This window comes from Chenopodium album, chromosome 2, assembly GCF_948465745.1.
Source record: "Chenopodium album chromosome 2, dcCheAlbu1.1, whole genome shotgun sequence".
In the NCBI taxonomy this organism is placed as follows: domain Eukaryota; kingdom Viridiplantae; phylum Streptophyta; class Magnoliopsida; order Caryophyllales; family Amaranthaceae; genus Chenopodium; species Chenopodium album.
In genome coordinates this window covers 63,860,539-63,874,163 of record NC_137835.1, presented here as the reverse complement: position 1 = coordinate 63,874,163, position 13,625 = coordinate 63,860,539, and the positions used below count along the sequence as shown (strand labels likewise).

Below are 13,625 nucleotides of genomic sequence, written 5' to 3'. Positions count from 1 at the left end.
AACGCGTTAGTAACTTCAACAAAAATATAAAACAAACAATTAAATTAAATAATTGAACGAGAGATTTGGGACCAAACCCTCATAAATTAAAACCTTTCACGTCTAAGGCGAAGGCAACTTCGAACTTGGCTAGGTGTTTCTAAATCTTGTGAATGCGGAATTTTGTATGCAAAAGGCTAGTTTAGAAAAGAGAGAGAGAGAGAGATCTTAAAAACTAGAGAGAATAAGAAAATTTAATTTTTTTTTATGATTCTTGATAATTGATGATTCAAAACGGAAGTTTTAGGAGGTTATTTATAGAGAAAATTATTCAGACAGATAAAAAAACAAATCAGATTTTTGAAAAGAATAAAACAAATTTAGCGCAAAACGCTGGACATTAGCGCCAGGCGCTAATCCTATCGTCGAGCGCTAGAAAACAATTTCACGCGTTTTCTTAGTTTTGATAAAATTTAGCCGTACAGAAGGGAAAAATCGTATTTTCCTTAAAAACACTTCTTTTATTCTGATTAAAACTCTAAAAAGTCAACCAAAATCAATTTCTTAATGCTAATTGAATTAGGAATGAAAAGAACCTTCTAGAAGAATCTAGACGACTAAAATCAATTATAATTGCATTAGGAATGATAAATCAATATTAGGCCCTCCTCTAGATCATTGGGCCGCACTTAAATATCAAACCGGGCTCAGTTTAGTAATTTGGCCATAACTTCCTCATTATTCATCGGAATTGGGCTTAAAATATATCGTTGGAAATCTCTTTTCTAGCCCCATCCAACTATACAATTATTGGACCCTTGCCATGGGACAAACCAAATTGGATTGGCTGTTTTCTTATTATAGGTTTTCAAAATCAGAGAGAAAGAAAAGAATAAAAACTGGCCGCAACACTACACTTTCCACACTCTCACTTCATTTGATAATGATTCGACGTGTAAGGTACTCATCACTGGGTTTGGTTTTTGGGAGACACAAATGGGTGTCTATAAAAACCCCCAATTTGACTGAGTTCGGAGAAACACAAGTTTCAAAAACAAAAGTCAAAGTATCGATAGGGACGGAGAATGATTCAGAATGTTATGCGATCCTAAATCACTCTTGTAATGCCGATACCTGCAAACTAGAGTTAGTTAAAACTGATAAAGAGTTAAGAAACGCGTATCTTGCACCGTTGAGCACACATCTCTGAAAGTAATCGATTTGTTAATGTTGCATTGTTGTATTTGTTGTGACAACCTTCTGCAAGCCAGGAAACGCCATCTTGTCGTTTGTTTTTACGATCTTCTTCAAGATAGAGAATGCCGCCTGAAGACTGCTACGCCTGTAACTGCCTCCGATTCCACCGTGATACACTTCTGCAAGGTAGAGAACCCCATCGAAGATAGCTTCGCCAGAAACGACCTTCTGGCGCTTTGTGACCATCTTCCGCAAGCCAGGGAACACGATCGAAGATAACTTCGCTTGAAATCACCTCCAATTGTTTGTGACAACTCTCCGCAAGCTAGGGACCGCTGTCGAAGACATCCTCGCCTGAGGCTACCCTCATTTGTTGCGATAATATTCCGAGGAAAACTACTGAAGACCAACGCCTGTCGATCTTTTTCTTTGCTATGCCTGTACGTTGGAGCTTTTGCTGCTTTAGAACTAGTATGTCGGTGCTTTTTGAATTGTGAACAAGTTTGTCGGTGCCTTTGCTATATAAACCATTATGTCGATGCCTTTGCTATATGAACCATTATGTCGGTGCGTTTTGATGAGCCAATGTTTAGGCGATTTAAGATAAGTTAGACGATCATTCATCAAGTGGATCACTTTATGCAATTGTAATCAAGCCGATTACTAAATCATGTTAAATTTCTTAGAGGGGCTAACTGGCGTACCAAGGAACCCAAAATCGATGTAAGAGGTCGAAGTAACCGTTCCGAGTGGCAGAGCATTCTGTCGCCGCTAAAATTCTACTGGCGTCACAAATTTGGCTCTAGTGCTAGGCGCTGGAACTAGCGCCAGGCGCTAAACCCTACCGTGTGGTGCCAAAGCCTATCGCTTGGCGCTAGAGTCGGGATTTCCGTATATATCTCTTTCTTCGTCATTTTAGCTGGTGTTGCTTGCTTTCGTTCGAGAAATGGCCTCTGAGCTTCAATTCACTGGTTCTTGCTCGTTTCTCAATCAAATTTGCTCAAGTTTGTTGCAAATCGAAGCTTCTTTCATCTACTTTCCCGATCTATGTAAGTTTTCTCCAAACTCACTCCGCTTTTGATGAATTTTGCACATGTTTGTTCACGAATTCCTGGAAATTAAAAATTTATAATGCTTAATTCACTTTGTTTGTCAAACTTTATTCCATGAAATTGCTTGATTATGTTTATATATTGCCTTGAGAGTAATTTGGGACTTGTTTGACTCAATTTGGTGAAGAAATGAACAAATCACCATTGTTGGACCTCTCAAGGTTGGGAATACAATGTGGCTTGTTCTTGATGTTTTTGCTAGCAATTCTTGTCCAATTGTCACAATAATTACCATAGTATTACAAGAAATTGCTTGGATTATTGAAAAATGCCGTGTATGCTCAATTTGAAATTGTGCTCTATTTTAGTAATACGTACTCTGTTTTTTGCGAACATAGTATCATGCGGCTAGGTGAACCTTAGATACTATAGAACCTTAATTTATGATAATTTTGCACAATGTAGCATGGCTAGATAGCGAGGTTTAGGTTCACGGTCCCGAGACACACGACGGGAGCATGAGCCCATAGAGGAGGACGCCGACCCGTCCACTTCTCTTGGTCCCCTCCCGGAGTGGGATGAGAGGACTTTGTACTTCTGCCCCGTCCACCACATCTCTGAGAGGGTGCGACGTGGGATCACGGCTAGTAGGACGCGCTACCACGGCTTAGGTTGCGATACCCTGGGGGACCTGTACAAGATGCACATCGGCGTCGATGGAGAGGTGAGACTTCTCTGGGAGTCTTGCAGGTTAACTCCATTATTCGAGACTTCGGAGGCCATGATTGCCTCTAACAAGGGTCACCGCGTGGCTCGCGCTCTGGTGGAGTTCTTCTAGGACATCACCAACACTTTCCACTTCCCTTGGGGTGAGATGATGGTCACCCCCACCAACTTCAATTTCATTACGGGACTGGAGTTTAGTGGCAACGACATCAGTGTCTTCTCTCTTGAGGTTGAGGAGCTGTTGGGTCCAATTGTTGTTCGAGCTCGTGCTGAGGTAGAGTCGACTTAGTTTAGCGCTAAGGGCATTCGCCGATCATTTCTAGTGGCAGCTTTCGAGGACGATGCGACTACCCGAGAGCAGCGGGTGCGCATCTTTGCGCTTATCTTGCTTTCAGGGACGTTTTCCCCTGACAAGGGTAGTAGAGTGCTGCTTTACTACCTACCTGCGGTCTGTGATCTTCACCTGATCGGTTCCTATGACTGAGCCAGCTTGACCTATGCTGAATTTGTCCGAGCTTTGCGAGACTCGTATCGACACCGGTCCTGCACGGGAAACATCGCTCTGTCCTTCTTCTGGAGAGTAGTAGAGGTATACTTTATCTCCCATAAAGTTTAACTCTAATCTTTTGGTTTAGCAATTGCTGATACTTTTTTGCCTTTTGTAGATCTAGTTTACGAGTACTTTCCTTCAGTTACGCCGGTGAGACCGTCGCAACGCAGGTTTCCAGTGAGCGCCTGCAAGGGAGGCCGCCGCGCTGGGATGTCTACTACTTATGTCCAAGATCAGATCATCTCGATATGGTTCTTTGTATAATTGAACATTTTCGTATTACCTTTAGTATATTCTTATCTAATAGGCATTCATATCTAAGATCAGACGTGCTGTACCAGCCGTTGATCGGCTTGGTTATCCCTAGGTTAGTTGCATAGTACACCGCTAAGCGTCGATACTTCTTAGGGACGTATGGATCGATTGCATAACTTGGAGAGAGGGTTGCTATTCAGCATTCCTCAGACACTTTCGTCGTTCCTACCCCTCCATCGCGTCATATGTTCAATGGCGCGAGGCTGGTGAGCATGTCAGAGAGGGCTGACACCCCTTGGCAATCTTATACGATCCCTAGGCGGTGCTATGAGGAGGAGCTGCTACCGCTTTTAGCTCCGGCCCCTTTTCTGGCTGAGGATAAGGCAGTATGATTTTCATCTTTTACCTTTTGTTAAGTAGCCCCCAAGTGATATTTTACCGACTTTGGTTTGCTTTCGTCAAGCTGGACCTACTTAGTTCGTGCCACCTCGTATGTCCACCCATTACCAGAGGACATACGGGCCGATCGAGGAGATGATTCCTCCGGCTCCTAAGGTCGAGCGCTTTGTAGAGCGGTCGATTCCTCGCCACCAGACTCGGGTAAGCTTTATTTATTTTGCAATTTTGTTCATGTATGTTATCCATTATTTATTAACTTTATTTCTTTGACAGTTCTCGCGCAAGGTGGTCACGGTGATGGCACGGTGTATAGATGCCTTCCGAAACCAGCTCGTTCGGATGAGGAATGTAGCTACATGTTGTTGCAACGACGCCGTTCAAGAGGTAGCCTTCTTACTTATTTTTGCATTGTTATGTCTATTTTGATTATTCATGACTTGACTTCTTCTTGCAAGGTCAGCCCATTCCTTCTCGTACCCGGACGAGAGTCGGTGAGGTCTAGCTCGAGACGTCGCCGTATGAGCTCTGGCGGTCGGGGTGGTTGTTTTGAGGCTGCTCGGACCGAGGCGGTGGAGGGCTCGGGCTCTTCATCTGAGGGTGCACGTGCTGAGCCGGTAGGCCAGGGAGAGGCTACCACATCTCTTAGTGGTGGTGGAATGTACGAGGTCGGCTCGTCATCGCAGCAGCCTCCACAGCCGCAGCCTCAGCCTCAGGGCGATATTGGGTGGACAAGTCCTATGTTGAGTTTTCCACCTCCCAAGGAGATTGGAGCTGGAGCTGGAGCTGGTGGAGAGGTTACCCCTCGTACTACGCAGTTTTATGATATGATGGGCGTCTCTCATCATCTGCGTCCTCCGGCGCCGTAGTTTATGCCTGTGTTTTTTTATTTTTTACTTGTATAGAACTTTGCCTTTATTAGACTCATTTATTAGACATACTTGTATATACATATCACTATGAGTTTATTTTTTTAGCTATTATTTTTCATTTTTTTGTGCATATTTGTGTTTGCAAAGATTTATGATAATTAATAATTTTTCGCAAAAATTCTGTCATTTTTATTATTGATGGAGGGTATCCGACTTTCTCCCCCAAAAAAGTAAAAATGAAAAATAAAAATATTGGATTTATAACAAAATTAAAATTAATTGTAAATAAAATCCAAAAAATTATAATTAAAATAATTAATATATTTAATATGTTTAATTAAAAAAAAGGGTAAAAAAAGGATAAAAAAATCGTAAAGCCATTTTTTCAGATTTGAATCAGCTAAAAAAACGCAGTTTCTTAAAAGCTCGCTTGATAAGACACGTCAGCACTACATGGCGCCACGCGTATTGCGTTGGCGCTAGACGCTAATGCTTAGCACTTGACGCCAGGCTCTAGCGTTAGGCGCCAGAGTATGGCGTCTGGCGTTGATGAGCGCTGACTCCGAATCCTTTAAGGATTGAAACTGTGCCGATGTGGTGTATAAATAGCCCTTGGTCTGCCAATTTTCTACATAATTTCAGCAGATTAAACATAGCCTTAGCTTTTGAAAAAATAATAATCATGTCATTAATTACTAAGAGTTTTACCAACTTCATTCATGAATGGTGTCGGTCTCTAACGACCAAGAAGAGAAAAGAATTAGACTTTTTTCATATGGGGGGTATTTATGGTGTCAAGGGGGTAGATCTTGGTATAGACTTCATTCATGCCGCCTTAGAATATTGGGATGTGGAAACACATTGTTTTAGACTAGGGTGTGATTAAATTAGCCCTTTGCCAGAAGAATTCGGTGCTATTTTAGGCATCCCTGCATTAGATCTTGCAGTAATCCCTAGAATAAATGAATATTATTATAAGGATTCTGAGCGCTTCTTTAATTTAAAAGACAAAGATCTGACAAATATAGTAGATGGTAGCATAGTTAATTTGAAAAAATTTGCACGCCATTATTTTGATACACCTTATTCTGAATCTGTTCATGTTTACAGAAGAAGGGTTTTTCTCTTTTGCATGCTTAACCAAAATCTTCTCACTAGTGGTAGGACTAATGAGGGTCAAGCAATTATATCAACTGTTTTGGAGCAGATTGACTCTGGGAGAAATCCAATGCCATTAATTGTTGGAGAGACTATGCTTAGTCTTGATGAATTGAAGAAAAATCCAAAAGCACCTTTTCGGGGTTCTCCAATTTTATTACAGGTAGAAAAATAATATTTTTAATTAAAGAAATCAAAAACATATTTTTGTATAGTAATATTAATTTATTTGCATTGAATTTTTTTTTTATTTTTTTCAGATGTGGCTAATGGAGAGACTAGAATTAATTTGTTCTCCTGACAATGTTGAAAAATAAACTCCAAATTGCTTTGTGAGAATAAAGAAACGCTTCTCTAAGATGGGGCGCCATGAATGGAAGAAAGTCTTTGCCTCTTGCAACTTTGCCATCAAGTGGATCATCCCTTGGTGGAAAATAGAGAAGATGGTAACAAGAAACCTTTCTGTCGTCTTCCAAGCTTAACCAAGATGACTTTTTATTATCCCTACAGGGTAAAAAGACAATACGGCCTACTTCAAACAATTCCTTCTGGGGATCTTCGTCGTCCCTATGATTTCCCTGTTTCTCAAGAAGTACACAAATTTGATGTTTATTGGAGCGCTAGACCTTTATGGGAAGTGAAATTAAAGATCTGATCTCTAAGAAGTAGACAAATTTGACCTTTATTGAAGCGGGGTGCCAGCTAGGCGGGTACAAATCGACCCCCTGGGCAGCCGGAAGGGGAAACCCATACGGCAAGTGGATCAGCTTCCGTCAACCGAGACGAACTCATGAAGTTCATGACAAGTTTCAGGGGTGAAATTAAAGATCTGATCTCTAAGAGCCGGGCTGGCCCAAGTAGGGGTCAGATGGCAAAAAAGACTCCTCTGGAGAAGGGGAAGTCACTCGGAGATCGACATCCAACTCCTTATCAAAAGGAGAAGGTAGCCGGGACCATTGATTGGTCCAAAATTCTTCTGCTTAAGAGGAATGCCAACAATCCCCGCCGGACTCAACAGCCGGTGGGATGCAAAAAATCAACTCCTAACGCCCGGGAGATCATCACCCGCAGGAGAAATCAGCAGTTTTCTGAGTCAGCTTCTACGCCGAACTTTCCAGACAGCTTCAACAACAGCTCCGCAGGGAATGCACTTTCCTTGCATGAGAGCCAGACAGGCGGTAATACCGTCCATTCTGGTCCTAAGATTATATGGATTGTACCGTATGTACCTTCTCAGGTCTACGGTCAGTATCCTCCTTATTTCATGCAGCCAGCCCTCTTTGGAGGACAGGCGGCATACAACAACGTCCAACCTCTGGACCGGCAGCTTTGTCTGCTCCGCCTGGATGAACAACCTTCTGCGTTCACCCGGGAGATAACCAAGGCGGCACAACCGGCCAAGGTTAAAAACGTGTTGGTAGATGCCTATGACGGTACAACCAACCCGGTAGATCATCTCATGGCTTACACCAACCTCATGTACTTACAAGGGTTGGATGATGCCACTTGGTGTCGATGCTTCCCGGCTACATTGAAGGGAATCACCCAACAATGGTTTGGCAACCTGCTAGTCGGGTCCATTGATAGTTTCAGGAAGCTTGCCTTAATATTTGCTTCCAACTTCTAGATGAACATTCCTGCGAAGAAAACAAGTCTTGACTTGAGCACCATTAAGCAGGGGGAGAGAGAAAGATTGCACTCCTATGTCAGGCGGTTCAATCTGATCAGAATTCAGATCCAAGGACTGTCTTTCGAGGTAGCTTTTACAGACTTTTTTAAGGGTCCGAGAGACGGGTCGACTTTTAAGTTCGACCTAGTCAGAAAAGGGGCTTTCACTTTACAGGCGGCCCTGAGGGAGGCGGAAAGCTATATTCAAGCAACCGACCTCTGCTCGCCTGGTAACTAGTCAGACTCTAAGAATTCAAACAAACAGAAAGACAGCCGACCTGCTTAGCCGGCCAAGAAGAAAGAAGAGAGCAAGAAATGTAAAGAAATCTGGGTGGTTATTGATTCTGACCAGCCGTCTCAGAAGAAGAAGAAAGAATTTAAACCGTACGTTCCTAAGTACAAGTTTAACAAGGACTGCAACTCCATCCTCATGGAGATTAAGGACCGACTGTCCCTAGAGAAGCCAAATCCAATGAAAAGTTCCATTCAATCAAGGAAAAAAAATAAATTCTGGCAATACAATGAGGAAGTTGGCCATGACACCAACGACTGCTTCAGCCTTCAACGGGCGTTGGACCGTCTTGCTGACAAAGGGATGTTAAAGTCCTATATCTCCAAATCAAAAGGGACTAATAAGAAGAATCCGGGGCAGTCGTCTAAGACACCCCATCCTGCTAGTAGTTCGAACACTGATAAGGAGCCAGTCTACACCATAGCAGGCGGGTTCTCATGCGAGGGCCCTACCATTCGGGGCACCAAGAGCCATCTTTGAAAGATGGACAAAGATGATGATGAGCAGGCGTCCGCTAGCTTCTCCTTCCGAGACGTTTTGATCACTGAGAAGGACAGGGGCAGCGTTCGCCGTCCGCATGACAACCCGGTCGTCATTGAATGTAAGGTTGCCAACCAGCTGGTTAGACGAATCCTTATTGACACCGGCAGCTCATCGGACATCATCAATCTCCGGTTCTTGCAAAAGATGAAATACAATGTCAGTAGCATGCATCCGGTTACCCTCCCCTTGGTTAGCTTTGGGGGTGGAATGGTTTACCCAGTCGGAAGGGTTAATTTACCAATCCGGCTGGGTGAGAAAGGAAAAGGACGACACCTGGTCGTCAAGTTCTTGGTCGTTGAGGAGCTAACCGCCTATAACATTATTCTGGGCCGGCCCACCGTCAACGAAGCCAAGGCTGTAATCATCCCTTCTCTCATGCTCATCAAGTATGAGAGGGATGACGACACTGTTGGTTCCTTGAATAGGGATCAAAAGACGGCCCGGGAGTGCTACCTCTCAACCGTCAAGGATACTCTGTCTCTAGACGGCCAAGGGAAGGAACCAATAGACCTTGACAATGTCAAGGATGCCGACCCAGCCCCATCAGCAGCCGGAAAGAAAAGAAAGGCACCGCTGCTGGTGGAGGTGAAGAAAGAGAAAAAATAGCAATCAGTGACCGAGGAGCGGTCAGCGGAGCTCCGTCCCCAACCGGCGGGAGACCATATTGATATACCTCTGGACGATAGCCGTCCAGAGCGTACAGTTAAGGTTAAGACAGCTGCTCAAGCTAAATTGGGTGCAAATCTGCACCTCCTGCTGAAAGAATTCAAAAACATTTTTCCCTTTGAAGTGGAGGAGATGTCAGGCGTTAGCCCGGATCTTGCTGTCCACAAACTCGTCGTGGATCCTAAAAAGAAGCCCATCCGGCAAAAGAAAAGAAATTACGGCGAGGAAAGAAGTCAGGCGGCAGCTGCCGAAGTAAAAAAGCCGTTGGACGCTGGGTTCATTCGGCCATGTAATTTTCCCGACTGGGTGGCGAATGTTGTGCTTGTAAAGAATACGAATGGTACATGGCGTATGTGTGTTTATTATACACACCTCAACAAGGCATGTCCTAAGGGCAGTTACCCACTTCCAAAGATCGACAGTCTGGTCGATTCGACAGCCGGGCATGCCTTGATGAGTTTCGTGGATGCCTACTTTGGCTTCCATCAGATACCCCTGTAGAAGAAAGATCAAGAGAAGACGGCCTTCGTCACTAATCAGGGGTTATTCTGTTACATTGTGATGCTATTTTGCTTGAAAAAATGCGCCGGCTACATTCCAACGGAGGATTAATACGGTCTTCATTAATCAAATCGGGAGGAATGTGGAGGCGTACATTGATGACATGATAGTCAAATCCAAGCAGTAGGCAGATCACCTTGCTGATCTCCGAGAAACCTTCACCACACTCAAGCGGCATAAGGTTATGTTAAATCCTAAGAAATGTGTCTTTGGTGTTGAGTCTGGGAAGTTTCTCGGATTCCTGATTGATCAAAGGGGGAAAGAGGCTAACCCCGAGAAGATACAGGCGGTAAGTGACATGAAGTCACCCCGCACTGTCAAGGAAGCTCAAAGACTAACCGGTTGCCTGGCGGCCTTGGGGAGGTTCCTCAGCCGGTCATGTGACAAATGCCTTTATTTCTTTCAAGCAATAAGGAAGAAGACCAGATTTGAATGGGGGGATGATGATGAGGTGGGCTTTCAAAAGATGAAAGAGCACCTGCACTCTTTGTCAAGGCTTGTTAGTCCTCTGCCCAAAGAGTCGGTATATATGTACCTAGCCGTCTCAGATCATGCTCTTAGTGCTGTTCTCCTTGCTGAGAGAGACGGCATTCAGCTCCCGATCTATTTCATTAGCCATATTCTAAAAAATGCTGAGCTCCAGTATCCCATGGTTTAAAAATTGTGCCTTGCCCTGTATATGGCTTTCAAGAAATTGAAGTCGTATTTTCTTGCACATCCTGTTGTAATTTACACCAATCAGCCCCTCAAGCGGCCAATGTCTACCTTGGAATCATCCAGCAGAATGCTAAAATGGGCTATTGAAATGCAATGTCTTGAAATCACTTTTGAACCTAGAAAGGCAGTAAAAGGTCAGGCGTATTCCGACTTCATCGTTGAAATGACACGACCAGTTCAACCGGATAACATGGATCAGGTTTGGAAAGTGTATGTAGACGGGAGCTCGACGAAGAACGGCTGCGGTGCAGGAATCATATATGAGTCCCCTGAGGGGGATAGATTTGAATATGCACTGCGGTTTAAGTTTCAAGCCTCAAATAACGAGGTGGAATATGAAGCCCTGCTAGCCGGAATTCGCATGTGTAAGGCAGCAGGGGCAACTAAAATTGATGCCTACTCTGATTCACAGTCGATCGTTAGCCAGTATGAGGAAAAATATGAGGCAACTCATCCGGCTATGATCAAATACCTTCAGGTAGTCAAAGAAGAGGCCGGGGCACTTGAGGAATTCCGTATGAGTCAAGCGCCCAAGTCAGATAACAACCAGGCGGATGTGTTGTCCTAATTGGCTTCGTCCACCTGCTGTGATACGCCTCGGTCAGTCTTTTAGGAAGTTCTTGAAAAGAGAAGTATATATGAAGAGCCCATTGGAATCCTAGATCGAAGCTCTACCTGGATGGATGGCATCCGGGCATATTTAGCAGACGACATACTTCCTGATTCACCACAGGAAGTAGCCGTCATGAAAAAGCGAGCAGCAAACTTCGAGTTGAGAAACGGAGAGCTCTTCAACACGGGTTTCCTTATACCTCTATTGAAGTGTGTTACCCACCAAAAAGGGGAAAAAAGCTCTTGAAGAATTACATGCTGGATATTGTGCCTCTCATATAGGCGGCAGGTCTCTAGCCGTCAGAGCTAGGCGGCTGATGAGTGGCATTTATGCCACTCTTTTATCCTTTTTCTCTAAGGATTCTCCCTTCTTTTGCACTTGTTTGGCCCTTTTTCTAAGCATTCTTACTTAGTTTTGCTTCCTCTTTTCTTTCTCCTTTATCTCCCCTTTTCTTAGTCTTCTCGCTTTGTTCTTATTGTGATTTTCATGCTTATGCTTTATAGGAACCATCGGGATTTTCAAGAGGAGGAAGCTAAGATCAAGGGAAGCTGGAGGAAGTATGATTCAGAAGAGGTTCGGCCGAACCTCCTGAAGGTGTGGCCGAACCTGCTTAGTGGTTCGGCCGAACGTCGAGGCAGGGACAAGATGAAATTTGGCAGTTTTGCAGGAGTGGCCGAACCACAGGAGTTCGACCAGACCAGGATCAGGGAGGTTTGACCGAACCTACCCATGGTTCGGCCGAACTTACCCATGGTTCGGCCGAACCTACCCTGTAGTCCGGCCGAACCAACCCTGTAGTCCGGCCGAACCTTTCCATTGTTCGGTCGGACCTCTCCTTTTATCAGCTGGCTCTGTACGGACTATATAAGTCCCATCTTAGAACGTTTTGAGAGATTAGGTTAACTTAGTTTTAATTTTTTCTACATTTTTAGCTGAATCTAGAGAGAGAAACACTATTAGTCTTCATTGGTAGAGAGAGGAAGTGTGGTTTTCTTCATTGATGAACTTGGATTTTGAAGAAGGAGTGTGTTCAATCCTTTGTAGACTTTCATCTTCAATTAATGAGCAATCTTACTCTTTCTCTTTACCTTTTTTTTTTATTTTGCTTATTTGCTTTGATTTTTCTTCTTTGCTTATTAATCATGTTGATGCCTATTGATTTGATGATTGATATTGTTTTCAATATGATTTGTGAGTAGTCACCTAGCCAAGGGTGTGGGGATGGTGTAGTTGCTAATTGTTCATGCTTATAATGTTGGGGTTATGTTAATGGTGATTAACGTCTTTGCATTCTTGATATTCTTTGGTCTTCTTGCAAGTGCACATTGTTAGTTGATCAAAGATGAGTCTTTGCTAACAAGTAACGGAAGTTGACTTAGTTGAGATTCATTACTATCGATAATTCTTTGTTTGCACCTTCTAATATATGGTTCTAATGTGGAATCATAGAGGCTATGTTAGGAGAAGCCAATTAACCCCGGAAGGCGGTTAGATTGGACCCCTTTACTTCGGTATTCATGCATGTTTAGTTTACCATTGATATGCTACTTTGTTATTGCATGATCAAGCGACAACTTCACCTACCCATTTCCCTTGGTGCCTACCTATATTAATTTTAATCCATTTCGTTCTTAGTTTAACCTTTTAGTTATTCACACTTCTTGTTCCGAGATAGCTTAGACCCTAGGTAATGAATGCAGTGCTTAAGAATTTCTCCCTGTGGTTCGACCCCTCTATTTACCTTATACACGTATTAGGTCAGTAGAGCGTTATAAATTCATTTGATTTAGGTGAAGTCGCTCAACGACACGATTATTGCCTTGTCAAATTGGCGCCGTTGCCGGGGATCGAACTCGGGTCACCCGCGTGACAGGCGGGAATACTTACCACTATACTACAACGACACATTAATACCACAAGGCCACTATCCTCACTATCCTCCTTATGTGCATGAAACTACCCTACCACTCTACCTTCCTATGTACACTTCAACCAACCAAAAGGACGAGCAAAAGAATAGTGTGGGGGAGGATGTCCTTTTGGTTGGTTGAAGTGTACATAGGAAGGTAGAGTGGTAGGGTAGTGAGGCCAACAAAACGTTTCCAAAACTTTGGGACGGGATGTTTAATCCACGTCCCCTTAGCATGTTGAGGTTAGTTAAACCCTCCCCGGTGAGTCTTCTATAGACCACAGCAATGTAGTCTTGAGAAGGTTCAATGGGTTTATCCGATTTTAGCTCAAACAATTTACCAAATTCTTTCAAAGAGATACGCACATCATTGTTAAGCAATTGGAATTGAACATGAGTAATCAAAACATTAGTTTTAATCACATTGAAACCGAAAATAAATTCCAAAGTCAAATAATCATAAGTGTCAAA

At 43.5% G+C, this 13,625-nt stretch overlaps 1 non-coding gene across 1 annotated transcript; it reads right to left on the bottom strand.

The window, feature by feature from the left end:
* Nucleotides 1-13,077: 13,077 nt before the first annotated feature.
* TRNAD-GUC (transfer RNA aspartic acid (anticodon GUC)) lies at nt 13,078-13,149 on the bottom strand. The gene has a single exon. It is a non-coding gene; the product is annotated as a tRNA-Asp (tRNA).
* Between the last annotated feature and the right edge of the window lie 476 nt (nt 13,150-13,625).